The sequence below is a fragment of the Octopus sinensis genome, unplaced genomic scaffold, assembly GCF_006345805.1.
Source record: "Octopus sinensis unplaced genomic scaffold, ASM634580v1 Contig14491, whole genome shotgun sequence".
Lineage (NCBI taxonomy): Eukaryota > Metazoa > Mollusca > Cephalopoda > Octopoda > Octopodidae > Octopus > Octopus sinensis.
Window position 1 is genome coordinate 1 of NW_021833257.1, and position 25,963 is coordinate 25,963.

Sequence of the window (25,963 nt, forward strand, 5' to 3'; positions counted from 1 at the left end):
TGAATATTCTTTATTGACGATTATCAAAGTACAGTTGATTTGTTCATTTGATGAATAATATACCAAACAATCGTTTTCAGAAATTCGAATTATATTGTTTATTATTTCTGCGCTAAACTTTGTTCCTTTGATTGTGATATTAGTTCTAGCATTTCTTACTAATTTTTAATATTTTAAAATTTTTTATTACTTAAAATTGGGGAAATATCCAATACTGTAGGAGTAGATCTATTTGTTTTTAAAAACGTGCAACTTCCATTGCAAATAGAAGGAGAATCATTTATAATTACTTCAACTTGTGGATCTTTAAATTGTTGTCTAATCATCGATTGTTGTATTGTAGATTGTAAATATCCATCAACTAATGTTATTGTAGATCCTTGAATTTGATCGTTACCTGTGATATTTATCTATAATTTTATTATTTAATAAATAAATCAAAACCTTTAGTAATTCTGCGTCTCCGTTGTAAGATTTGAATATTATATCAGCCATTAAAGACTGGCAAGTGCGTTGTTCACTGATTGTCACTAATCCAATTTCATTAAAGTTTTCCAAGGCTTTCTGGAAATATTCGGAATTTATTTGTACTAAAAATATATTATAAATATTACAGCATAAAGGAATCTCGCAGTAATTCCATTTTGTATGATTATAGTCCGTATAGCACCAAGGACCAAACGGTTTGTTGTCAGGATTTCGACAAAAATTAAGTTCACTTGTTTTATTTGAAAAATACGTCGAATTCCAATTTACACATTTAAACCCATTTTTAGTAAAAGATGTCGTCCCAGTATAATTGATTCCTTTCACAGTGGTCTTACAGTCCAAAACTAATTTAGACAAACTTTAATTAAACCTTGTGAAGCTTTAATAGACCTTCCTTTAAATGTAAATATAATATCTCCTTCAGGAGGTAAAGTGGCATTTGAAAGTGACTGACTAAATGTAAAATTTGTCGAAGTGTTATTTTTTGATTTCTAAATAACATCATCCAGTATAGAGTGTACATTTATAACAGTCATTAATGGTAATTTTCCGAAACATTTATGAAAACTATAAGTAACAGTAATGCTGTTTTCAAATTTTACGACAGATACAGCTTCAACAGAGTGTTGTCCAAGAACTCGCCTTGTTTTCAAAATTGCTAGCATATTTAAATCACTGAAAAACCAATTTTATCTAAATTTCTAGCCGTTTTAGACAAAGAAACAAGATCGTAGTAAATAGTTCCATTATTTATTATGTTGATTTTTTTGACTAATACTATTGAAGATTGTACATTATTCATCAATAAAGTCAAGTCAATGCATTCGTAATTCCAATCACTAAATATAAATTTTATTTATCTGACTGAATTGAATTTTCCAGTGTTATTTCATACGTATAAGAAACATAGTCTATACTGTTATTGGAATATTCAATTTCTAATTCTTTAGGTGAATAACCATTATATGCAAAGCATAACTATTCGAATACCAAAAATATAAAACCATTTTAAATATTGCTATATTTGGCTGGTTTTTATCTATTGCGCGAAACATTGATTCCAAATTTTTAAAAGAATACAATCCACAGAAGGCGTTTCCAAAGTGGTTTGAATGAGTTATACTCGATTCAAAATCTTCGACATAAAAAACTGAATCTGATTTTTTATTAAAATTTCGTGGACAGCGATTTCCATATCCGGACAAAATCTTTGCTGAAATCTATAATTTATTTAAAAACTTCTAATTTACTTCTATTTCAGTCAATTGAGATGAAATTGGAGGTAAATTATATTTTCCTACGTTAAATAGTAAATAAGAATTTCCAGGTGTCCCATTAACAATTTTTTCAATTGAATAATTTTTTATAGAATTATTAATTTCTACTATTGTGAATGGCACAAAATTTCCTAGAAATCATAAAAATTAAAATTAACCAAAACAAACAGTAAAATTCAATTTATAACTTGTTCTTGTATTATTATCGACATAGTTTTCTACTTTAATATGATAATCGCCAAGGATCGGATGATTGTTAAATTTGTTTTCTAACTCTTGAACCGTATCTTTAGTTCTCAAAATTTCTAAAATTTCAAAATTTTGAAAGACCGGTTTCAATATCATTGAAATTTATTCTGTATTGAATATTACTTTCATTTTTATTAATAACTATTTGATAAACTTCGTGTGTCGAATTTTCAGCCGTTTGATTATTAAAAAAATAACGCTATTAATAATAATTCTATTAAATTCATACATGTTTTTCATATTGATAGTTGTAATTGATGATTATTTTTTGTTTTTCAGCTACAACTAACTGCAATATTTTGTTAGAATATGGAGATTCAAATAACTTGAACGAAGCTTCAAGTGTTGATTTCCAAATATAATTCTTGTATATTCGGAGAAAATATCTAAAGATTCAATTTATAAATATACAAAACCCTTTATTCTTTTGCATATAAAATGATTTGAATAAATAGTCTTCACAATTTGTCGTCTTAATTTGATAAAAATATAATGAGATACCAAATTTTCAAAAGTAATGCAAAACGAAGATTTGGTATTGTCATTTATATAAAATTTATAATGTCCAGTCTTTGGAGGATAAAAATACCCCGATAGCCTAACAACTTTATTTCCATCTGGCAAATGTTCTTTTCCAGATAAAGCTGTTTTGAAATTATAACCGGACGGATATGTTGCCGTATAGTTTTTTATTTCATTGTTATTAGAAAAATTTAAAGGGGTGTCCCAATATTCGAGTAAAAATCCTCTACTACCTGAAATAATTTATTTAGAAAAGAAATAATAAATACCTGCGTATAATTTTCTGAAGTTTAATGTAGATTTTGTCAAACTGCATACAATTGTATCATTTGAAATAGAATTTATGTTGCATTTTTCTCCTTTGTAATAATGATGTATCAATTCTTACCTCCAACATAAACTTTTGTACTATCATTGTAAAAATATTTTCCAAATATTTTTATTTGAGTCCCGCCAAATATACTTCCTTCATTTGGAATGATCGAATTAATTGCTGTAAAAATAAAGATTGTTTAAGAGTTTAAAACTTGCATAAGCTTCATATTGTCCAAATTGCATGTTGCTGAACAACATCAACGATCCAATATCTGCCTTTGATCTGTTAAAATAATATTTCTGAAAAATTAAATACCTTCCATAATATCGATCAATTATAATACTTCCATTAATACCTCCTATTCGCACGTTTGAAAGTTTACACTTAAATTGTCCAAAAAATTTAGATGTAAGATTAAAATCGTATCTAATATATCAATAAAAATTGTTGAATACGGTTTGCTTGTAACTGGATCAATTATTTCACAGTTTTTGTTTCCAAAATATATTCTAGGATTATAATAACAATAGTTACCTAGTGAACTTTGGAAAAATTTCCTTAGAAACCCCAATTTCGTTATTTAGATAAATCGTTGAATAAAAAGATCCAGAAACAGTTATTAATTGGTCTGCAATTAGAAAATCAATTGGGAACCTGGTGATCCAGTATTTGGGACTACACTCGTTATTCTTGGTGTGCAACTCCACCGAGACTATAGATTATTAAAACAACAAAAAATATAAACAAAAAACATGCAATTGTAAATATGTCTGTTTTGACATATTTGCTCATCCGGAATCCTGATTCCATCAACTTCTACATGCAAATAATAGTTTCCAATTTCCATGGGTCTAAAAATAGATAAATTCTAAAAAGTTACTCTGTAAAACAAAAAATTGCTTTACTGTGTGTTAAATCAGTACGGATATTGCATTTATATGATCTGACAGAGGAATATAAATAAACACGATTTCCTATAGTTCCTTGATTTTCAATATTCAAAGTGAATGCTTCATCGGAAAAGCCTTGAAAATATTTATTCTCTATTTAAACCATCTCCTCTAATCTCAATCAACGTTTCTCCTTCCAAAGATCCGCATCTTGTAATTATACGATCAATTCGTGGGTTTACTGAGAATTAAATAAAACTATAAACCGCTTTGTTGACATCTCATAAACAAAAACAAAGAGATCAGCATCATGATCTGCTAAAAATTTTAATTCGAAATTTTTCGTACTATAGAAACAGATTGAACCCTCGCTGACTACTTTAAATACTTTATAAAGTTTATTGAGTTTTTTGGTTTTCTAAAATAAACTATTAATGCTAAAATAATTTTAATATTTTAATAATTAAAAAAATGCCATATAGTTTTGATTTTTCATTCTATTAAATTAAATTAGTTTCAGTTTCCTTTCCTCCTGCGAAATCACTTTTCCACCCCTAAGGTCCTTTATACGCTAAGATGTGCACCCTTTTTCCACAGAAGTGACCTCCTATCTGATTTCGATTACATCCTTAAGCTCAGTATGAACTCCCATACAATCTTGCTTTCGACGATTCTGGCTGGTCTCAGGCGACCTTACCTGTGCGCTGGGGCGGCCTTGGTCTGAGATCCTGTTTCGATTTGGCTCTTCCGGCTTACCTGTCCTCTCATTCTGACTCCTGCAATCTCTCAGACATCGTTCTCCGAAACCTTCCCAAACGGAAAGTGTCTGCAGATTTCGTCGTGGCAGGTCTCTTATGGAAGGCCCGGTTTGACTTGAGGCGGCCTGAGTCCGAGGATTACCAGCGCCAGTGGGACGAGAATGTATGTCGGTCTTTGTACGAAGAACTCACTCCAAAATTTAACCAACACAGGCTCGCCTGCTTTCGTGCAGGCTGTCACCCAGGCAGCGGTGCTTGGATTGATGCCTTCTCCATTCAATTGGGAACCTCCTGGACTCCAAGTGCCTAAGAATCGCTATCTTCTTACGTGTTGGGCTCAAAATCTGTCAGGCCCACAAATGTCGCTGTGTCGGAACTGTGGACGAGTTCGGGTTACATCCCCTCTCTTGCCCCCCCAGTGCAGGCCGCGCTCCTCGCCACAGTGAACTGAACGACATCGTGAAAAGTTCTTTCGAAGCCGCCGGGGTGCCGTCCGTCCTTGAACCTGTCGGTTTGAACAGAGGTGACGGCAAACGCCCTGACGGCTTAAAATCCCTTATATGGGATTCTACCTGCTGTGACACATTCTCCAATGGGAACCTAGCCATGTCGGCCGTCGACCCAGGCCTTGCTTCCAATCGCGCTGAAGATCTCAAAATTTAGAAGTACGGTCACCTCTCTACTTTTGTTTTCACGCCCATCGCCGTTGAGACCTCTGGGGTCTTTGGCTGCAAGTCGCGCTTGTTTCCCACGTGGTTTGGAGAGAAGAATCGCCAAAAGAAGGACGACCCGAGAGAGTCCTTTTGGCTTCTTCAACGCCTCTCCATTGCCGTAATCTGCGGCAACTGTTTCGCAATTCGTGAGGCTGGGGAGCGTCCTAAACTGTATAGTCTTAAACAATTTTCTTCTTTCTAACTGTCTTTATTGAATAAAAAAATTTACGCTAGCATAACTTTGTCTCCATTTTGTCATGTTGGCCCATTTTGTTTGTAAAAGGTCAAGATCAGGGGTCTCAACCTTTTTAGCTCAGGGCCAAATCGATATTAAGATTAGCTTCGCGGGCCGCAAAAAAATATTTTAATATATTTTTATATTTTCCAAGCCGGTATCCTGCTTGCAATCCGAAGTGCAGCCACTGCTGATGCGTAATAGTTTAAGAACTCTTTTTTTCTTTTTTTAATTTCCATTTTTTTATAAAGAAATAAAAGCTAAAAAATCTACAAAAGGCGTTGTATCTAAAAAGAAAGTACTATTTGTTTATTAAGTTTTTGAAATCGGAATAAGTAAAGTCGAAAGAAGTCGTGAAAAGAAGTTCGAAAGCTGCCAAGTGATTATCTGTGAGCTTGTACGATATTTATTTTTTTCGAATCATTTTACTAAATATTGATTCGCATAAATATGTAGATTTAAACATTGATATATTCATATAGCATGTGTGTTATATTTTTGAATTTGTCTTGAGAATTAATTCGTAAAAATTAATAATAGACGCCTTTTTGAACATGCCGCCAGTAAATTAATGAGTTCTAGTTTGAATTGCAGGCGCATCCTTAATTTCCACGCTGAATAAAGTGCGAATATTTTTCATTAAAGGAAGGAATTCTTTAAAATTCTAAAAGTACCCCAAAACGTGCTTCAAATTGATTAATGAAATCACCAATTATGGATATGTTTAACCTTAAGAATGAATAATTAAATTTAACACATTATTAAAAAATTAAAAAAGTTAGTTACTTTAGAGGGGCCACATGCGGCCCGGGGGCCGCATTTGAAAACCGCTGGTCAAGATGAATATAATTTCTGAGATCTATACTCAATAATAAGGAAATCGATCTTCCAAAACATAAGAAGTATCGACTGAAAAAGAAAGCAGAAAATTTCCTAATTAAAGAGGGGAAACTATATATTAAAGATGTAAACGGTCTGCACAAGCTCGTAATTCCTTCCACGAGCTTAAAAGAGATGAAAATAATTGCACGTGAGATTTATGAAGCCAATCATTGTGGACATTATGTAGGCAAAGATTTTTTATATTGAGAAGAGAGATCATTCGCCAAGTTGTCAAAAAATGCAATTTCTGCAAATTTTCAGTTCCACTAAAACAATATGATAATTCAACAAAGATAAATTCGAATTCAACTTCTCCAAAATTAACTTGAATTCTCCGTATTATAAGAGAATGAACAGGAAGATGGAAGTACATGTGTCGGGCTTCGCAGCTAACCTGGCCGAAACGCTTAAAATCAAGAAATACAGTGGATTATCTCACCGTCATATCTTTGCCCCGATTGCTTTACTATGCCCCGATCGCAATTACTTATTAAAGTGGGGGACCTAGCAAGCAGAAGAAGAAATGATCATCGGGAACGGACATTGCTTTTTCAACGGATATCAATAGCCATCTTGCGTGGGAATTGCCATTTTATTTTATCCTCTGCTACTAATTAAACACGTGATCAGTTGTTACTTCTGAGTTTTTTGTTAATCGACGAAATAGAATTTCGATAAATACAGTAAAACCTCTGGTGCTCGCCACCTCTGTTACTCGCCACCTCTATTGCTCGCCACATATTGTTCAAAAAATTAAAAATTTCTAGTAAATTTTGATAAATATTCTATTGCTCGCCATTTTCTAAATCTCGCCATTAATTTTTAAAAAATTTTTTTTTGGTTAAACTATTTTTTATATAAAAGTTGATCAGAAACAAGAAATTGATGCATTTACTTCTTTGATCTCTGCACAGATTCAACAATATAATGCTGAAAACATTTATAACGCTGATGAAACTGGGATTTTTTACAAATCTATCCCTTCAAAAAGTGTTTGTCAAAAGGTTCGATATGGACATAAAATCCTTAAAGAACGGTTTAATTTTTATTTATTTTTTAGATTTTCTTTGTTGCTATGCTCAAATATGACTGGGACAGACAAAAAATTCCACTTATGATTGGAAAGTTCCAGAAACCTCGCTGCTTTAAAAAATTTTAAAGTCGAAAATTTTGTCGATTACTGTCATTCATCAAAAGCATGGACGACAAGTAAAATTTTTAACGAATGGCTTTTAACATGGGATAGGCATCTAAAAAAACGAAAAATTCTTTTAGTTGTGAATCGATGCCAATCCCATAAACTTTACGCTGATTTAGAGTCAATTGAAGTTCTTTACCTACCTTCGAAGACTACAACAATTCTACAACCAATGGATCAAGCAATCATTAGATCCTTCAAAGGACATTTTAATAAACTTAAATTTGAGTTTATGTTAGAAAAAATTGATAATGGAGAAAATCCACTGGAAGCTCATAAAAAATTAATTTTAAAAGACGGTCTTCTTTTTACATATTTTGCCTGGAAAAAAGTAAAGACCAAAACAATTACAAATTGTTTCGGACATTCAAAATGGATCGAATGTGAAAATCAACTCGAAAGACAAACTGTTGAAATTGATAATTATGATCAAATGGTAAATATCTTGAAAATATTGGACCCGGTGGATAAAGATGATTTTATTAATCATGAATTTACCGAAATATATGAAATTGAAGATTACCTTAATATTGCTGGAGATTCTTTCCCACAAAAATATGACGATGAAGATACTCATAATGACGAATCTCATGTGAATTCAGAAGAGGCTTTGAAAATGTTGAAAAGAATAAAGTCATTCTTTTATCAAAATGAAAATTTTGATATAAATTCGTTGGAACTAATCGACACCGTTATTAGAAATATGGCTGAATTAAAAAAACTATTAAAGATTTTTTAGTTAATTTTTTCCTTTTAATTTCTGTCGATTCTCTTTGTTGCTTTACTCAAATGTGACTTGGAAGGCTCACTTATGATCGGAAAGTATCGAAAACCGAGATGTTTTCAAAATTTCAAAGTCAAAAAATTTATTGATTATTTCCGTTGCTCGCCAAATTCTATTGCTCGCCATTTTTTCTTTGGTCCCGAAAATGGCGAGCACCAGAGGTTTTACTGTATGTATTAAACGTAAAATTCGAACAAAATTTAAAATATACCTCGACTGGGAGTTGAACCCAGAACCTCTCGCGTGTTAGGCGAGCGTGATAACCGCTACACCACCGAGGCTGTAACGTACATGAGGCGATAGTACTCAGTTGAACAAAAACCTTGATTAAAAATGGAAACTAAAAGGAAGTTTGTGGCAATCTCTGTTTTAAGCGAAGAAGAGAAATTACTGATGACCTGGATTTCTAATTAGATAATTTAAAATAGAATTCACATTTATTGTATAATTTGTTGATTTTTTTAAAGATAAAGAAAAACATAAAGAACTTTTTGCTAATTTAAATTTGTCGCCGAGCGGATGGATAGAAATTCCCAGGTAATATCGCGAACGGCATCCGTTGAAAAAGCCAGCTTGTTTCACGGTCGTCGTGACTCATTTTAGAGATGGATGTACCAATCTCATATTGTAGTTTGAGCGCTTTGGATCCATTTATCTCACTGATCTTGAAAGCCAGGGGACGAAGCAGCAGGTATCGGTCAATGAGACATATTTTTAGTTTTCCTAAATTTCGCAAAGGCAGATGCAGATCCAGGACAAGACAAGAAGCAGAGTCAATCTGCGATGATGAGGAAAATGAATCTACGCAGGTAACATCCCACACCAGGACTGAATGGGAATAAAATCGCCAATCAGGGCGTTTTCCGTCCCCACCGGTTCTAAGGGGAATCCAGCGGCGTTAAGCGCGCGCTTCACAACATCATTTAATGAAGAGTGTCTGGGGATCTTGTCGGCAACCCCCTCCTGTCGATGACTTTTCCTTCCTTGTACAAAAATATACCGTTTGAGGAGATCGGTAACACATTAAGTTAATCGGCCGAATGAGGCTGACAAGCACAATTAAAACTGAAACCGGTTGGCCTGTAAGCGGATATTTTCGAGTATGTGCGAGCAATAAATAATATCCCAGTTCCTTTGAACAGATGGAATTTCCGGGATTTTAAGCCCCCGAAAACCCACTCGTTGACACCAGCCGCATATTCAAGCAGGAAGATCAGGAATATTTACATTGAATGGTAATTGAAAACAGTAAATTCATTTTCAAGCTCATGGGAAATTTCAAAACGCGTCTCAGATTCAGTAGCTTTCGTAACACATGATTTTATAAAATCATCAACACTATAAGGTTTTAATGCTAACGTTATATCCCGATAAATAACGTAGTTAGCTTTTACAGCTTCCTCACTGTCATCTCGAACTTTATCGAAAGAAGATTGCTGATTATGCAAACATGCAAGTAGTGCTTTTCTCGCGGACCGTATCTTTGACACTCCTGGGCAATAGGTTATAAATAATAGCTAGATTTAAATTCTTATTACATTTTTATTAAGTCCAAAAAGTAATAGATTTTAAAGCCTATTTTTTATGTTTTTGTTTGGTTTTCTTTCCGGTTTCTCTAAATTCATCCACTGAATCGATTTTTATCTCTGAAATTTTGTTTATTAATTCAGCGTATTCTTCAGAAGCTAAAACTAAAAAATATCAAAAAAACTGAATGTTTTTTGAAATCTCTCGTCCTTCTTACAAAATTCATTTTCATAAATCGAATTTTTTACTAAAATTAATTAACACAATATGACGAATAAACATTGATTAATTTCTTCAATCGGATATGTATCAGTCAAAAATGTTTCTAAATCAACAAAAATTGTTACTTGTCGAAAATAAAAAATTATCTCCTGAAGTTTCACTATCAAATTCACTGTCAGAGGTCAAAGAAACTATTAAATTGTACGCTTGTTTGTATTTAACTTTTAGTAGTTTTTGAAAAGGCTTTTATATCGAATTTTTGATCTTCAGATGACTAGTTAAATAATAAATTAACTTCTACGCTGTTCATATTAATTAAATATTTTTGAGATTTTTGAGCGTCAATTTTCTTTTTTTGAAATTCCTGGTCACTTTTTATCGTATAATTTGTTGGAATTACCTCTACCCGTTCATCTCCTTTAAGTAATATTTATAGAGAAGACAGACCTAAAGGCAGAATATTTCCATTATTTTTGATAGAAATTGAATTAAAATCGAATTGATCTGTTTCAAGAATATTATTTCTTTCTTCGGTAACATTTTCAGTATCCGAAAGTATCGCTTCGATTTTAAAAGTTTCTACAGTTTCTTGTATAAATTTGTATGCGTCTAATATTTCTCCTTCCAGTTCTAGACGAATTTGTTCTATTTTTCTATTTTCAGAACGTTTTAATTCTTGTTGAATAGTTTCGTCATCAATTTTTGTAAGATTTACAGTGTAAGAAGACTCGTCTGATCATGTAATCAAAAATACCTTTAATATTTCCTAAATCTTTTACTGATACACACATATTTTTTGCCTCATCTTTCACAAATAAGAAATCAAAATCATCATGGTTGTCATTACGATCTTCAGTGGAATGTAATACTTTTTTGATAATATCGTTTTGTAGATTTTCTTTAATAAATTCAACGGCATCGACAATTTCATTTTCTAGCTGTTTCTGGATAGTATGTATCATATCTATCACACATATTTATATCATATTACCAGGCTCCTCTTTATTTTTGATATCTAAAAATAGTTTTAATAATGAATCAATACTTTCGACCGATATTTTATTAGTAGACGAGTCGATATCAGGCTTATCAATTATGGGTTGAGACTTTGTGCGCGTTTTTGATGTTTTAATTGTATTTCTGTCACGCTCTTCTTTCATTTCCCTCCTTTTCTGGATTTCTTCTTCTTTTTTTAGCATTTTAAGCTTTCTCTTATTTTCTTTTTTTTCGAGTTGAGATTCATATGGGTTATTTGTTTTTTTCTGGATACTTTCAATGTTACAGGTTATATCGAGAGAAGGTAATGCTTTAACGGTGTCAGTAGGGATTGATTTTTGGGTACTGACGACATCTAATTTATCGGTTTCACGTATTTCTTCAGGCTCTTGAGTCTTAGTTATATCTTTATTCGTGATATATACATTTTCTGGCACTTTCAAAACTTCAAGCGATACAGCTTTTTCAGATTTTTTGAATTCTTCCACTTTCTGAAGATTCGTATTATTAGCATTAGTAGATTTTTTGTTCATTTCTCTGACAACTAATCAAAAATAATAACAATCACGTTTACTTTGACGTAAATTTTCTTTATCTTCTTTTGATAGTGAAATGGTTGGAAGACCACTGAAATTATAAATATTCTTATTTTCATATATTTTATCAACTTTAAAATAATATTAAATAATCGAAAATGATAAATTTAAAAATTATTTACCTCTTTCGGTTTTAAGTAAAACATCATAAACTTTTGTTGGATATATTACCTCGTTACTATGAGCTTAAAATATATTAGATTTAATCTAACTCAATGTAATTTTCTTTTCAAAATTAATAACATTTTTTTCTGAATTGTTTTCGGATTGTACCTCTATTTCGCCATATCGATTGATTGTTTTATTTATTTGATGATTTAATGAATTTGTAATTTTATTCATATCTAATTTAAATATTTATGAAAACTTTTTTGTTTATTTTTTTCAAGTATTTTGTAATAATCTTTTAAAAATTGCTCATCATCCCAAATAGATTCAGTTTCTAATTAGTAAAAATGATTTTTATTACTATAAATAATTTTATAATCTTTTTTAGCTTTAGGAAATTGAGTGACAGCTAAAATTAATCAAATATACAATTACAAAATTTTGATTGTTCAATATTATATTTTTTTTCTTTCTTGATTTTACCTAAAATTTTTTTTTATTATTACCTTTTGCTTTCTCATTATCTTCTGATAGACCCATTTGTGATATGGGTTCAACTTCTTCAGGCGGAACAACTGTCAATGATTCCTTTCCTACTTGAGTTTGAACATTAGACCCTTCAGTATTTTTTTATTTTAATATGAATACTTTGAATGACTAACTTATTATTAAGATTTTGTTTTTCTTTTAATAATTTTATTTCTTTATTTGTTTTTTTAAAAGTTTCTATAACATATTACGAAACAATAAAAACCGTTTGCTTCTTTGATAATAAATTCGAAGCATTCATGATATGTTACAAAAAATAATGAAAATTGATGAATATCATCTTTTAAACTGGAATCAAATTCTCGAATCAACCCCGAAATTCTATTAAAGCTGAAAGGGGGATAAATAAATTTGTATTTTTTGTGAAAAAGACTTGCAGGATGATATTTTGTTGGATAAAGAAAAATAATAGAATCTGGTGAAATAAAATGTTTTGGTCTTATATCTCCAGCCTTAAATGTTGAAATCGGGAAAAAAAATGTTGAAATAATTTTAGTGGCTTCAAGATCTTGATAATCATAATAAAAATTTTTAAAAACAGCAATTTTCTTTTTGTAATAAAATCCATGTAAACTTTTATTTAAAAATGAAGATGGAACTAAATAATATTAATAAGTAATAATGCCTATTTTATTTTTTTCTTTTTCGATAACCCATAAAACTGAATTATTTAATTCAATAAATGGCATTTTCTTGTCTGATTCTATACCCGAATAAAATTTATCTTTTTCTTCAAGTTTTTTCCGATACAAGTTAATAGTATTAGAACCCACAACCACTTGATCAAAAAATGGGTAAATTAAATACAAATCTGGAAAGTTCAAGATTTATTTTTACATATGTATATTAACGAGTTTTTAATATTCTGTACATATTCAGATTCCTTTTCAACAAAATGAAACATTCCTTCTATAAAACAAAATAAAATCTACCGTCATTTTTCCATCTGTAAAATGATTTTTCACGGAAATCATAAACACACACTATATATAGTTAATAAATTAAAATACTCAAATAAAATTTATTTTCACGATATTCAATACTCCCTATGAACTGATCGAGAACAATAGTTTCTAATTTATATATTTTTTGAATTTACCGGATATTGCAACTGGGTAGTTAGAATACGTTTGTTCATTTCTGAAAATAATTGCTAAAAAATTATAAAATAATGAAAAGCTTAATGGTGTTGGTTTATCTGGGAGAATTTATTGCCTATTATAAATTTATTAGTATTAAAAATACAAGAATCTTCCTCCATTTGAAAAACAGATGGATTCTCAATTACTTCATCACACTTTGTAGATATTTCGAATGAATCATGTTGACTTAGCGGTATATTATGAGAGTAATTTACTAATTATATACAAAATAATTCTATTACTTTCATAAAAATATGTTTCTTGCATTGATTTCGGAATATCAGGTAAAGAAAAAAAATTTAATAAATTTGGGATATCTTTAAATTTTATTACCCAAAACATACCAAATGAAGTAGTTTGCATATATGGATAATATTCTAAAAAATTTTTTTGGTAAAAAAACCTGGATAATACTGAAAAGGAATAAATTCTATATTTTTATACAATAATGAAACGTGTATATGGATTGTATATGTATGGATAAAAAAGATTTGAATTTAAATTAGATCATAATCTAAATGGTTTATTTTTCAACATGAACAAGAGTATGGAGTCAGAAGATCTTCCGAAACAGCATTTTCTGTAAAAAACATAAGATTTATTTGAAACCTGCAGGCTCATTTTGAACTTCAGGAAGATCATTTTGATTAGAATCATCAACCTTTGATTTAGAATCATCAACCTCCATTTGATTAATTTATTAGAGGAATTAAACAGAATTCAAATGAAAAATTATATTTATAAAGATAAAATTATGTAATAAAAAATTACGTAATTAATATACAGTATGGTCCAAAAATAGTACACCCCTTGTTTTTTTTGTCGAAAAAGTCTTATATCTGCTAAAATAATACATTTATTTAATTATTTTTTTGTGAATTATCTGTTTTAGAGTTTAATGAATTTTTCACTTTATAGAAAATCGAAATGATTTAATTATACATATATTTTAAAAAATTAATGATTTTTTAATGGTCCATAAATAGTACACCCTTAACAAATTCAACATCTGTTGTGCTTTAAAATTACCTAATAAAGTTTTATTTAATATACAAAAATATTTTTATTTTTAGTTTATGTTTTTTTATTTTTTTAAAGTAATTATTTAACTAAATAATTATCTTATTGTCAGATTTTTTTTATTTATGACGTCAAATGTTTCAATTTTTCTTTTTAAATAGCACCACATGTCTTCAATTGGATTTAAATCTGGCAAATTTTTTTTTCTGTCAAAAAACTTTTAGTCTTCTTTGCAGTATGCTTCGGATCGTTATCTTGTTGGAAATTCGGATTTTCTGAATGATCGTTGATAAAGGGCATCATTTTTTCCTCAAGTATATTAATGTACATGTCTGCATTCATGATTCCATTTATGGTATAAAGTTCACCAGGTCCTTGGAAGCTCATAAATCCACATATCTTTATATTTCCGCCGCCATGTTTCATTGTAGATACTATGCATTTTGGATTTAGTGCACCGCCATTTTTGCGCCACATATGCTTAATTCCATTTGATCTGAACAAATTGATTTTGGTCTCATTTGACCACAGAATTCTATTCCAAAAATCCATATTTTTGCCTACATATTTTTTGCAAATTGTAAACGGTTTCTTTTGTACCTTTTTGACAATAACGGTTTCCTTCGAAATATCAGCCATATAAATTGCATTCATGTAGTCTCCTTTTTATTGTAGATTTTTATATTTTAATAACAGAATAAGATTCCAATTGTTTGCAATTGCAGATGAAGAGATTCTTGGATTTTTTTCAGCAGAACGTCTGATTAGACGGATAGATCTGATAGATAACTTCTTCGGTCTCCCCTTTCTCGATTTAAAATGCCGTTTATTCCGTTTTTCGGTATTTTTGTACAATCTTAGCAACGGTGTTCTTGCTAATCTCAAGTTTTTTGGCAATTTTTTTGTATCCATAGTTGTCCTCGTGTATGGAAATAATACGATTTTTAATATCTGAAGAGAGATCAACATTACGAAAGTTCATGTTATTATTTTGACAATAAGATAATTATTTAATTAAATAATTACTTTAAAAAAATAAAAGAACATAAACTAAAAATAAAAATATTTTTGTATATAAATAAAACTTTATTAGGTAATTTTAAAGTCACAACAGATGTTGAATTCGGTATGCGGAAAGAAAGTCAAGCGGAAAAAACGTCAAGTGGAAAAAAAGTCAAGTCCGTAAGCGGAAAAAAAGTCAAGTGGAAAAAAAGTCAAGTCGTCTTTGTTTACTTTATATTGTATCTTTTTCGCAATAATAGCAACTTTTAATTTTTAACAAATTTTTTCAATACTTGACTTTTTTTCCTTTACTTTTTTTCCATTTTTGAAATTTATTCCCTTATAAATTTTCGAAATTTAGCGCAAAACGGAAAAAAAGTCAAGTTCGTTAACGAAATTACGGACTGTAATTTCATTTAAATGTTCTGCCACAGCTAAGCAACACGTTGTGAAAATAAATTTTAAAAGCTTGGTTCAGAATATCGGTTTTTTAAAACTGATATCACTTGCAATTGTATGCGCAAACTTTTTTTCGTTCGCGTTAGCTTCTCGCCTGCCGAAATAGTTCGCTTCCTTTGTTTTATCTATTCTGTTTCATTTCTTCCGGAAAATAAATCACATAAATTTTACAAAAAATTCTTAGAGTAGTCCAGATTTTCTTTATTTTTAAAAATTTTTAAATATTTAAAAAAGATTTTTATAAACGTGATGAAAGGATTATTTAATTCGAATCAAAAGAATATTTAATATTCCATGCAATTGCTTGTAGGGTTTCTCCTATTGTCTTTTTTCTGTTTTGGCGATCCAGACATATATTTAGCAGCCTTTGTTGTCGATCGAGTGTACTCTTGTTTTTTTCTTCGTAATTTTTCTTCCGATGGAATCCTGGTCAATAATTGTTTTCGTCATTTTTTCTTCTTTTTGAAAAGAAGATATAATATTCCATATCGATGGATGACGATATCCCGTCAAATTGTATAATTTATTGTTCCATCCTTCACAATAGTTGTTGTTCTTTGATCATTATTGAGCGTGGCTTCATACACATTCCATAAAATTGGAGGGAACAATGGAGAATGTGCTGTATTCTAACAGATAAAGGGTTTTCTTGTTTATTTAAGCAACGATAATAACCACGAACATATGTTCGATCAAATAATCTACTATATATTTTGAATCTGGAACATCTTTTGGTATATTATCTATTAGGAATTCTATTCCTTCTTCCAGATCTTGAATGGGCAAAAACGCAAGAGCGTCTATCATAGCGCAAAAAATGTTGAAGTTAATATTTTCTTTATATTCTTTTACTAAATGCAATTCTTGAATTTTTCTCCAGGTTGACTGCCTTAGATGATAATAACATCCTCTAATATGTATTCGTCTCCCAAATACTGCAAGGACAGCTCGAAATACCGAATCTTTCAAAGTCTGCCATAATAGTTTCAAGACAAAATTCCAAATTCAAATTATGAATTGCATTTTGAATAGTCTCAAAAAATTCTTCGTAAATCTTTCTTGATTTAGAAGGTAATATTCCATAAATAACTGTAATTGGACTGGAATCGAACTCAATTCTGATAAAATATATTTGCTTGAATATGCATGGTGCCATAGAGAAATTTCCATCCATATACCATACTTTGGAATTTGCCAATAACGTTAAATTAGTATTGGTGCTGAATATTAAAAGTCTATCGTTTCTTCTTTGATTATCATAAATTAAAAAGTTTTCTGAATCCGACCAAGAGTTGAAGTTAAAAATGATGGAATATCTTCTAGATCTAGAATATTTTTTGGAATATGTAGAGACAAGCGTTGATTTCTTATTGTTCGCTTGAAAGAATCTGCAGAAGGGAGAATAATTCTGGATGATGTATCACATTGAGAAACAACATTTGAATAGATTTGTAAGGGATTCTCTTGGCTCTTTTTTGCAAGAAGTTTTGCCTTGTTGCACAACTTCGTCAGTTTTATTTGAGTTTCGTCTAATTCGTGATTGTGAGAGGTTCCTTCTTTAGGAAACTCAAAGTTATGATCTGTTCTTAAGCTTCCTCTGCATCCTTGCGAAGACTTTTTAACACAATTAAAAATTATATAATTTTTTGTTGTCGAGTGCCTTGTATACATATAACCTTTGAAACAAATTTTTTTCCTCCTTTGTTAGATGATATTATCTCCATTTTGTCACTTATTTTTGCGGCATCCATAATATTTAAGATACAATATGCATAATATTTAAGATCAAGGCGTAAGATTAAGCAAATAAGTCAGGCCACTTTTATTATTACTTTGAAGTTCTTAAATTGATTTAGGAAAAGCGATTATTTTAAGACGGAAAATAAGTCAAGTTCGTTAACGAAATTACGGACTTGACTTTTTTTCCGTTTTGCGCTAAATTTCGAAAATTATAAGGGAATAAATTTCAAAAATGGAAAAAAAGTAAAGCGGAAAAAAGTCAAGTATTGAAAAAATTGTTAAAAATTAAAAGTTGCTATTATTGCGAAAAAGATACAATATAAAGTAACAAAAGACGACTTGACTTTTTTTCCACTTGACTTTTTTTCCGCTTACGGACTTGACTTTTTTTCCACTTGACGTTTTTTCCGCTTGACTTTCTTTCCTACAATCTCCTGGGCATCCTGAAAGCTCTTCCCAACATTTAGGAAGGTACGGATTTAACCGAGTCCTGCTGGGTCGTGGACTTAGTCCCTAAATATATGCAGTAAGGTTCAATTTCATAAATTCCAAAAAAATATCAAATCTTAGTAAATCCAAAAAAAACTTCTAATTATATTATAATAAAATATTCGTTCTATTATTGTTAATTTTTTGGAAAACCTAACATAATCGGATAACCACGTTGCTATTCGTGATTTTTTTAATGTTGTGCATTGTTTTTATTCGTGAAATATATTTTCATATATTAAGGGTTAATTTGTATTAAAATTGATTAAATATAGTGTTGATTGATAGAATTTCTTATTATATTCGATATTCTATCATTGAATTGGTTTTATTTTCACATAATTTAGTCTTTTTTACATTTTAACCATTCAATATTTCTTGGATTTTTACACATTTTTATTTCTTGCCTATTTTTATATTTATTACAATTTTACTGTATGAAAATTTAATAATTTCTATATTCTTGAAATATTTTTATTTTTTTGTTTTTTCTCAATATTTTTTTTTGAATGAGAATTTTGAAATGTTTTATGTTCCGAGTCGAGAATGAAATCGAGCCGAGACTGAAATTATGACAGCTGTCATCATTCCCAATCCTTGTCAAAAATAAGATAATCAAACTTGTAATCCGTCGACCAAGTGAGCGAAGAAAGGGAAGGGATTTCCCCCTGCTTGTATGGGAAGGTGGACATGCCGTCCCCTCTATCCAGTCCAACAGGTTCGAGGATTGACGGGACGCCGGCCGAAGCGAGGGTTCTCTGTATGATCGAGTTGAGACACGGTGGGAGATTTCGATTCTTAGGCATTTCTTGTCCACCAGGTTCCCGATGGAAGGGAGAGGGAGAGCCTTTAACCAGGCACCGCTGCCTTCACAGCGACCTGCACGGAGGCAAGCGACACGGTGTTGATTGGAGACGGGAAGGATGGCTTTGAAAATTGCCTGACAAGAGATTTCGTCCCATTGACGCTGGACAGATTGAGACTTGGGCAGCTTCGAGCCAAACTGAGGCTCTCACCGACCACAGGCGGCAGAGTAATCGTCAGACAATTTTCGTTTGGGGAGGTTTCCTTTTTCTTTACACCATCTTGCAATCTTATCAATATGACCAAGAGTTATTTTCCATGATATTGATTTGCTCATTATTATTTATTGTGACCGTCCATAGAATGGACACGCCGTTGAGTGGACACTAGAGCATTAAAAGCAAAATAAATAGCAAATTCTATAAATAATTGATTGAAAAAGCATTTTTTAATTAATTAAAATTAAAATATTAATTTAATATTTTTAATTATTTTTTAAGCGTGCAAAATGGGTTTTTGTGAAACTGAAAGCTTCGGATCTAAAAATAATCAAAGAAATTCAAGACGGCCAGTCAATTGATGAGCCGAATGGGAATGTCGACCGTAAGAAAAGATTTCGATACAAAAATTTGGCCAAAAAAATGATATTCAATGAAGATAAAGTGTATATTTTACACAAGGGCCTTCGGTTACGTTTTTTTTGTGAGGACGAAGTGGAACTAAGGGAAAAAACCTTAGAGGTATTCAAAAAAGTTAAAAAAATTTAGGCGGAGCATAACTACAATCATTTCGGACGAGATAGATTGTTTAGTAAATTGCGAACATCTTATTATTCCATATCTCGTCGAGAGATTGCTGATGCTATAAAAAAATGTGTTCATTGTCAGGTATTTTTTATGTTTCAAATTCCTAGTCATTAAATTTGATGGCCACTAAAGCTCCTATTACGCCAATAATGCACGAGAACATGCATACACGAATATAATTATTGCCGGAGAAAAAATGATAAATAAACGAAAATGGAGATATGATGAGGACCCTATAATAGTTGGATCGACAGTTTTACTGAAACAAGTCTCTCTCAAAATTTATTATAAATAGGACAATGATGCCAATATAAGAAGGTATCCGCTCTATGATGGGTTGGATACAAATACATATACAGTTGTTAAAATCCAGGATGATCTGTTTACGATTCAGAGCCTTAACGGTGAAGAAACAGCTAATGTACATATCTCCAGATTAAAAAAAATTACAGATTAACACTACTTAACTAACTATCTTTAAAATTTTTGCTAGAAATCTTACATCTTTAAGCTAAAAGTCTGTATCAAACACACCGCGGCCGAAGGCCGCATAGGGAACTGCATCAAATACGTTTTCAATGATAGGGTTAGGATTGTGTTTAGAATTTTGTTAGAAATCCCACATGTCTTCTTCAACAATTAGGGGTTTAGTTAGGATTGTCCATAGCCTAAGGGTGCATAAGAAGCAATACGTGTGCAGCAATTAAGGTTGTGGTTAGGTTCCATTTAGAAATCTGTACGGTCATCTCTAAAATTGCTGTTAGGATACCAACGTCTATTTTATTTAATAAATTTTACAAATAAATTCGATTTTATAACTAGTAAAAAGTATTATTTTAAAATGGTAAACCTCGAAATATAATAAACATTATGATTTTTAATCAATAATCGTAGAAAAAACGGTGTGGTTGGTTTTGTTAGCTCTTTTATTCTGAAAAAGTCACCAAATTCATCGAAAATAGGCTCAAAATGGGACTTGGAAAAAATTAAGGTATGTTTTATATGAGCAAAATTGAAATAAATGAGATTTGAAAGTGTCCACTCAACGGCGTGTCCATTCAACGGACGGTGACATTTATTATTATTATTTAAAGACCAAACACGGGCAAAGCCAGTTAATTATAGTTATTCCCGTGATCGCCGATCCAAACGAGGGAGATCCTTCTGAAAGGTTCAATCCTTCCCGCAAGATCGGCCTGAGACGACGATGTCCCAGGGTCTGAGAAGCGAAGAGTCCTTTTTCGGTAGGCATTAAGTGCCTCCGAGCGTTGCCATATCCGAAGGAATTTCCAACTGACATGGTGGACTCCGTAACGCCACGCTAAGCCCGGAAGGTAAAGAGATCCCCATTTCCAACTGTGTCGTGCCAGAAGTACTCGTTGCCTCAGGGGCAGGGGAACGATAACGAGAATTAGCCCCAGGATGAAAACCGGCCTCCTTCGGAATCGAACTCACGACTGTCCAAATCCATTATCCATAGCTTAGTCTTCAGCCAAGGGGGCTCATGGAAAGATCTATAAAATATCATCTTCATAAATGACCATCTCCATGTTAGGATGATTCACTTTAGGAATGTCACACATCTTATAATTAAATAAAAGTGGATTGATGACAGATCCCTGTGGAACTCCTCTTATAAGAGAAATTTTCCTCGACAATTGGTTTTCGACGCGTATGAATGTTTCTCTTCCCGAGAGGAAACTCTTCATCCAAAGTAAGGCCGTCTTTTCATAATTATTTTAACGTGGATCATTTTTTATAGCGCGATGTCAGTGTTATGAGTCAACAATTTGTTCACTTGAAACTGTGTTAATAATTTGTGAAACCATCCTTTCACCAAGAAATGTAACAATGTCTCTGCATTTGGTTTCCGAAGGAACAGAATGTCCATATTATTAAAAAAATCAATAATGATGTATTTCGTAACTTATGAAGTGGAATATTTGCTGATAAAAAATCATTTGCAGATCCACGGCAAAACAATCAGCAGTGACCTCATTTTTACTATTAGTATCCAAAGTATATCTGGATTCTCAGAATATGCTTTTAGAATGTCTGTGCTTATCAATAAACCATTGCTTATTTGGCAGTTCGTAAGAATTACATAATTTGCAGAATAATTCTGACCTGTTCTGAAATGATTTGCTTTCGATAAAAGAGTTTCTTTATATATGAAAAACTCGCGTAGAAAAGTGGAGGAACATCAGAAAGCTCGGATCTATACTGGCGACTCAGAAGATATTACACGACGGAAAATCTTACTTAGCCAAAATACAAGCGAGGGTTAGCACTCAAAAATTACAATCGATTTTATGAGAACGTGCATTAACTAACTAACTTTGTCTTGATTTTGTTAATTTACAATTAACTTTTACAGTCTCAAATCTCTTTATTTAATTTATACAAATTTAGATTGAGATGTCCAGCGTTACTTCACTTGATATTGATAATTGCGAAAAAGTAATTATTCAATGCGGCAGATGTAATTCAATGCGGCCGCTTCCAACCTCGTATTTAATTGACGTCGAGCATAGAACGAGACCCAAGCGATCAGCCCTGCCTGTGTCTGCATATATCTTTAGACAAAGTAATCGTTTCAATTATTTTATTAAAACTAAACTTGAGTTACATCAAAACATTATTTTAACAAAGTGTATGGATTTATTTAATGAATATCCGCAACAATCCATTTGACGACATAAACTAAGGAATATGTCTTTGTCAAGGAAATTAATAATCACTCTGATTAGTAATTAAGGATAATTTAATAATTCTGGTGGCGTACCCAGTCCTCATAACCTCCCTAATTCTTAAATTTACCATCCTCCACTGTGAGTATTACATTTTTTGACATGACACAAGTCAAATTTGAATATAAATTTTATTATTTGAATAAATTATTAAATAATTGTGCACGTTAAAATGAACAATGACATGGAAGCTTTGTATACACTAGAAGAGTTGACATATCTAATATTATTATAGAGGAGAGTGCCTCCCATCTTCCTCCAACGACTCGGAAAGCAGCACAGATTGGGTGGCCTTCACAAATTCTCTACGAAGACATGACCAATACATTCCTCCTTCTCCCCCTGTCGAAGAGGACGACTGGAACATCCCCTCAATCCACCTCACCAACATCACCTTTCAATTACACCCAGTCGGACTCCTCCGTCTGTCCATAAACCCTATTTCCCTACCGTGGAAGGGACGAGTGATTACCCCTCCACTTGCAGAGGACACTGTCCTTCTCCTCCACAAAGACACTCCTCTAGGCATAGTTAAAGAAATTTCGGCCTTGTTGAAAACCCTCCTATGTGGTCGGCCTGTGTGAGGAAGCCCTCGATCTGATTTCTCGGGGAATAGTTTTCTCAACAACACACAAGTGTTCTGTGTCCCCAGACCCCCAATCACTCAATTTGTCTTCAATGTCGACTCCCTTAAACAGTCTCTTCTTGGAGGTCTAGTTAGAACACGTGGTTCTGACGCTTCTTGGATTGGGAACACTGAACCACCCCCCACAGGTTGTTTTATTTAGTCTTATTTATAGCACTTGGACTACTCTGACGACGAACAGGAGAAGTGTGCCCGACTCGAGTCTAAACTGGGAGTCACCAATGAGGAGGCTATACGAATTCGCCAACAAAGGAAACAGAGATCGATCAATCGAAGAAACCACCCCCCACTATGGGAATGTGGCCTCCTCTTGGCGATATCCGCCACGATCTGGCTACCCTTACTATCCTTTCTCCTATCCACCATTTTGATTTACTTTATTTTATAAAAGATTAAGACACAGTTGAAATGATTCTAATTTGTCTAACATTTGGAGTATTTCTCTCCTTAATGAACCACGTCTCATAGCTTGTCAAGTTTGTAGGAATAAACTATTAAATCACCACAGCCTGTATAAAACTCATTCTAAATATTTCCGAAAGACACAAATACTCACACTCTACCCATTTAAGAAGTTGTACGTGGTCTTTCTATAGTCTTGTAGAAACCAATTCTCTATCTATTATACAAGGTTTTATTTTTCTTATTTGTCATTGTAGTCTATGAATACGTTTATATTCTATCGACATGTACACAAAATCTTAAAGGGATGTTGAAAAAATGGCATAAGCGGATGCACAAGTTGCGGGGAAAGCGATATGTGTTAATAATAAATTAAGTAAATAAGCCACAAAATAAATCAAAGGATAACAGTATTAGTCAACTAACCATTAAACCAAGAAGAGTCAATATGTTTTATTTCCATGTAGTATCCGCAAGTACTGTTTCTCGGATGGCAGAATCATTGTTCTAATAGCAGTAAAGCGGTTATGGCTTCTTCACACTCACTCAGAGAAGGAATAATAATACAATCTTCACCTTGCTAAAAATATACTAAAGTAATTGTCAACCTTCCAATTAACTGGGGTGGCTAAGGCATGAACATCAGTCATAATGACAGAATCAATCACTCGTAAGAGCTTACTAAAATATTAAAACTACATAAACCTAACATTCCTTCCAGTAGTAGCCGGATAGAGAATACTAAGTCTCATTTTCATATCTTTATCAATCAAAATAAACCTAAGATTAGTAAAACCAAGCAAAAAAATAATTTATATACCGCACGTGCCGGGAGAGTATTATTATCTGGGCTAATTTCTCGAGGGTCCAGCATCCCCAACTGGGTGACAATTTTTCTTTCGGAATCGTCTATTATAGGAAATGGCAAACTCTCTGTTGTTATATTTCCATGTGCAAGAATGTCCTAATTATTGCTGTGGATTTGAATGTACTTTAATCTATTCTCGGTGGCTCTCCACGGTATCACAGGACAGGCCAATTAGTTTGACATTTCTTTGTTCAAATTCATTGACCTTTTTTGCTAGTTCAGCTAATTCGGTCCTACAGACCGGAGTAAAATCTCGTGGATGTGAGAAAAATAAACATCAACTATATTTATGTATAAAAGTATTACCTTGATCCAATAAAACTGTAAAGATCAAAATCACCCATTGTGGTCTGCAGTTGAAAATTTGGGAACTTGTCGGACAGACGTTTAGAATTGAGGGTGTTATTCAAAAAATTATAATTATTATAAAATCAAATAAATTAATATTTTATAACGTGGTTTTTTTTTCTTGGTTGTATAACATCTTTCATACCAATGATAGTTTACAGTAATGATGGCATACGTTTCAATTGAGTTTATTAAGTTACTGATTAATATCAGTTAGTTCTCGATATAAAACTACATTTTTAACCTATGATGACCTGTAATATGACTGAGGCTATATTGAGTTAGAGCACTTTTTAAGTAATTTAAACAATCTGTTTATGTTTCCAATGTTATTATATTTACTTAAGCAATTATTGCCTGTAAATACAATTCAATTGTATATATGCTCCTCTTATCTACAACTAAATTCATTTTGGATGACCTGATCGGATAACCATCTTCCCTGTTAAGTGTGGAAAGTCCTTTGTGTGTGACGCGACATCCCTAGACAACTACGCCCCTAAAAAATATTTGAATTTTTTAATCGTTTGTGTGGATGGACGGTCACGTTGAGATGAGAAAATACGCAAAATTGAAGGACTACGAACTCCCTCGCTCTGAGATGGAGTCCGTAGCCTTCCTTCAGGAGGTTGGAATCATTCCAACCGAAAAGAAATGTGCCGAAAGACATCCGATGACCCTAAAGCGAGATGGTACAACTTGGGTGTGTGATAAAAGCGAGTGTCGAATTTCAAGTTCTGTCCGAAACGGTATAAGAGAGTACTTTATTTTTAGGTACGTGGCTCGAAGGCACGACAGTGTCATTACAATCTTGTATTCGGTTTATTTATATGTGGAGCTTCGACAGACACAGCATTTTATGGTGTCGGCGTCAACTGGAATGGAGTCGCCAAACGATATGTAATTGGTCTCACTCGCTGCGGGAGGTATGTGCTGCATATTTAGCAAATCGTCCGAACACACTGATTGGTATTATATTACATTATTAGAATTGGAATGTCGTAGAATTGACGAAAGTTTGTTTTCGAAAAGAAAAAATAATGCGGGGCGATTCTCCCTCAACATGGGTTTTTGGGGGAATCTGTCGTGGAAAAAGAGTGTTCCTGGAGTTGGTACCAGATCGCTTCCAAAAGAACGTTAACCGCAGCGATACAGCGAAATATCGCACCGGTTCAG

At 32.2% G+C, this 25,963-nt stretch overlaps 1 non-coding gene across 1 annotated transcript; it reads right to left on the reverse strand.

Annotated features, from left to right (window-relative positions):
- Positions 1–8,521: 8,521 nt before the first annotated feature.
- Trnav-aac lies at positions 8,522–8,594 on the reverse strand. Its single transcript has one exon. It is a non-coding gene; the product is annotated as a tRNA-Val (tRNA).
- Positions 8,595–25,963: the final 17,369 nt, after the last annotated feature.